Source organism: Cryptomeria japonica, chromosome 8 (genome assembly GCF_030272615.1).
Source record: "Cryptomeria japonica chromosome 8, Sugi_1.0, whole genome shotgun sequence".
NCBI classification, from domain to species: Eukaryota; Viridiplantae; Streptophyta; class Pinopsida; order Cupressales; family Cupressaceae; genus Cryptomeria; species Cryptomeria japonica.
Window position 1 is genome coordinate 648,961,693 of NC_081412.1, and position 4,858 is coordinate 648,966,550.

A 4,858-nucleotide genomic window follows, 5' to 3' on the forward strand; every position below is an offset into this window, starting at 1 on the left:
TATTTCAATCATACAATACTTACGCATATCAAGTTGTCGTAAGTTCAATAAAAAAATAATACAAAGTAAACGATGAGATGCGTTCGTTGATCTGCAACCCAAGCTATCACCAATGCAATCTTTAGCATGAAGACGAGAACAAGATTCAAGCGCTTTTTCTGCCCAATCTTGAAGCTTACGCTTCCCCAAAATTCTTATTCAATCAAGAATACCCGACCCTTCACAAATTGCTTAGCAAAAGAATTTGAAAGGCAAGATGGAATCTGGTGCATGCCTAGATGATACAAGCATTTTCATTTTTCTACTTCTTTTAAGAAACAAGCATTCACTATCATTCAAGGATGTGGTAGAGAGGATAAAATAAAAGAATTCCATCTATTTCTATGGATAATTCAAATAATTACTCGGCCGAGTATAATGCCATGCACAGCAAAATAGATAGTTGGAAAAAGCAACTATTCTCTCTATAGTCCACATTCGGCACCCGTCCTGGAAGGTAACTTTCCACAAACACAAGCCTATCTATCTTTGTTTACATAAATCTAGAATAAATATATACAGAAGACAATCTTTCACCTTTTCAATTCTAGCTTCCTATATCTCATAAGATATTAATATAATGTTTAAGGAAGACAATCTTTCATTGAATAAAAATAGAGAGAACCAATCTTTTGTTAAAACCAATCCTATCTGATAGGAAACAATCTCTCATAGATAAACAAATATACATCTGAAAGAAAATAATCTTTTGCTTCTATCTTTCATGCAACTTAAAGACAAGATTAAAATATCAAGAAGGTGTAACACATGTATGTATCTTACATATAATTTGGATAAAATGAGTACACATTCTTTTATTCAATTATCCAAACATTTAAATAGCGTAATCATTAACATGCATTCCATTTCTTATGTTTAGAAATCTAAGTTTTATATTGTCTAAGCTCTTTATCTTTCCATGTGTCTTGGTTCATTTACCTCTTTTCTCGAACAACATACTAATATGTGACTTTCCATTATTTAAGAACTCAACTCACTAATTTTACTAATTTTCTATAATGACAATCTAACATGATGAAAATTCATAAAGCGCCTATCTATATGGCATTTCAAATGAGACACCTAATAACCATCTTCACTTTTCATGCAAGGATCAAATTCGAAAGTGTAAGTCTTTTCTGGTGACATCAAAATAAACTTCACTATTTAATAAGTCATAATCCTAATATTTCATCTTCTTTGTAGTTCAATTTCAGAGTTTCTCTCTCTATCCTCTTACTTTGTTTCTAGAGGATTTGGGTGATCTAATTTCTAAGAATTTCACTAAGTTTTATCAACAAACTTTAAGAAAATATTTCACTATTGCATCTACATTTGCATGATCATAATTTAAACAATTAAAAATGATTCATTTTGTGACCCTAAATCTTCCATTAGAATATTTCATAATTCTAAAACTAGATCATTCTTTATCTCTCAATCTCTTCAACAAAACATACTAGATTTGAGCCTACCTCAAGAAATGCGATCTAGGTCTATTATGATCTTTGATAACTTCAAATTGTCGGCAATACATCTAGATTCCAATGCCTTTCTTCACAGCACTCTTCTATCTCACGAGCTCTCTATTTCCTAGTCCTTATCCATTCTATATTCTGAAAATTTTCTATGATAATAACAAAGCAACTAACACTCATTCAAGAGCCTAACCCCTAAGTTCGACACTAAATCGAAGATGGTCATCGTCGATCTTTTATGACTTGGTCGTAAACACATCAAAATATCCTCTATTCCATTCTCTCTAATCTCTTGTCTCTCTTCTATGTTCTTGCTCTCCTCTATCTTGCTTCCTCTAACTTTCTTCCTCTAACTTTCCATCCTCCCCTTTCTTCCAGCTCAATGGTCTATATATAGTGTTGTCATCTACCCACTTTCCTACTTTCAGGCTATCTCTCCTAGTGGTGGATTGATTTTAAATGACACCACTCATGATCTAATTGCATCATAATAGTCCTAATCGTATTTGAACACCTATGTGTTCACCATGTAAAGTTATTCATTATCCATTTCATGACACCACACCACTAAAGTTGTTAAACTCATAATTATTGATGATACATGTGGCTTTTGACTCCAATACTAAGTTGACTTAACTAAAAATGATTTCCTTAAAAAAATGCAAAGTTAACTAAAACTAATTTCTTCCACACTTGTCGATCACGGTGTAAACATTGGTGGGTTTATGTGGGCTGGTGAACCACATTACTTTCCAAATTAATTCCTACCCCTACATATCTTATTAGACATGGTTGCAAATTGATCAGTTTTTATTGCAACGTGGTGCAGCTTATTTAAATGGGAGGAGAGGTGGTAATCGATGGTGTTTCCCTTAAAAGAACTTACCTTTAGTTTACCTCCCGCCGCATTCAGCCTACAACATGGAGTATAAAATATTAAAAAGGGAGGAGGGTGGTCGGTGGTAATATCGACCCCTCCCTTTTATTAAGGGGGGGTGTTCGATATTACTATCCAGCACCCTCTTTATCATTTAATTCTCTTAAAACTTAAACTTCATCTGCCACTTTATTTAATTAGTTTTATTTTAATTTTAATTTTTTATTATATTTTTAATATATAGTTAATGACCTTTCATTAATATATGTATTAAAACATTAATCTTGTTTAACAAATTCTTTAATAACCATTTTCTATAATTAAATATATATGTAAATATATATTTTGGTTTTTCATTAAAACAATATTCATAATTATAAAAATATGTTTTTATATATCATAATTACATATGTATATACTTGTATATGGTCGATTCATACAAGTATATGGTCGATCCATATACATATATAATACGTATATATATTTATTTAAATATCAAATGATTACGTAGTTATAAAGAAAATTCATGAAGTAATCATATTTCATGATAATTAGATATTTATAACCATATAGATATACATGTATATGATTAAATTGATTTCTCATATACATATATATTTTATACTATTGACCAATTTACAAAAGTAAACTCATAAGTACGCTTTTTCATACATTATACATACCTAAACAAGAAGAACACAAAAACCTAGGGTCAATATTTGTTTTTGAATCCTTTACACATTTCATCTCTTTTAACAATAAAGCATAATATTTCACAATCACTCATGTAACTTAGATTTAATTCAAACACCACCCACATCATGCAAGTAATGCACATGTATAATTATTTAAATCAATCTACTACTCATTCCAAATTCATCATTTCAATTTGAACAAACACTCAAATAAGGTCATTTAAATCATCCATATTTTCAAGATGCAAATATAAATCCTAATGTGGTGTGTGAGAGATTCCATCTATTCTAACGAAATACAAGAGCTAAGACAACTCTACCTGAACCATGTTCTCGCCTTCATCATTGTTCACCTGTTCCTACATTCACTTGCACTCAATCGCTCATTAGCAATGACGATCCCAATTTATAATAAAAATTATTACTGATAATTCAATTGTATATAAATCATTTCAGTATATTTGGTATCCTATCTTATTTCATTGACAATTCCATTTCATTTCATTTCCAATTCATTTGCGAAAAATAACCTTATTTTCCTAATTAAATAATTATGGAAAATTAGGTTCGTGACACTCAGCCATCTCAATGAATTTCCTTTTTTTCTGGTAGGTACAGTGAATTGTCTATGCAAATCAAGGTCTTTCTCCTTGAATGTTCTGAATCTCCCTTCCTTAGGGTCTGCGAGTTAAATCAGTAAATGTTGAGCATATACCTCAAGTGTAATGGATTCAACTTCATACTCCATGGGCATGATCCATATTGTTCTGGGTTCCACCATTTCCATTTGGCATTGATCTTTGTCAACCATGAAGAAAATGTTTTGCTCATACTTTTCAACAATCTCTTTAGGGATCCTCTCTCTAATTTTCATTGCTGCTTGAAAAGCTTTGAAGTATCCCCAGAGAGAAGACATTCTCATTGTTGTATCTCCAATTCCCCACAATATCTATTTAATCTGCATTGCCAGTGGTCTATCATAGGCCCATTGGATCTTCCCTTTCACACCAAGGATCTCATTCAAAAAGTATAACTCCAAGCAAAGAAGAAGAGTTTCATATTTGAAGGTGTGCCTCTTATCCTGCTTAATCTTCTTCAAATTGTTTAATAACGCATTCAGGAGGGCTTAACATAGGTCATACCTTTTGTCTTCTTTCAACATCTAATAGGAAGAATAAATGGCTATTTCAGAGATAGAGTTATGTCTGGTTAACTGATAAACCTTGTAATCGACCATCAATGATGCAAATTTCACATCGTTCTTCAAGATGTCGTTTATGGTCATTGCCTTGCTATCAAATTTGGAACTAGTGGTGGCTATCACCATGTCATTTGATACTTTTCTCAAGCTACCTGTACATCACTGGTTTCATTTAGGCATGTCACAGCTCGAATCTCCTGCTTGGTAATCTTGTGTGGCCTATCAAGCCATATGAATTCATCATGAACACGGATAAGAATGTACTATATCCATTCTACTTTGTCGAACAACAGAAAATGAATGAACTATGAACAACTCTTATCCTGAGGAACTTTGTAATCGGGTTTGAGATTTCCCAAACCGTCCACCAAGTGCTTGTTGTATAGGTCCAACATATCTGCATTTCCAAGCTCCTCGAGATCACAATGGATGTAATCCATAATATCTTTATTATGGAGAATGTTGTAGGGTACTGATGAAAATGCACCTTTTAAATCATCCTCAATAGACTTGAAAGGGTGTTTCTTGAAAATAGGTATGGCCCTATCCTTAATCTCGACCACTAGAG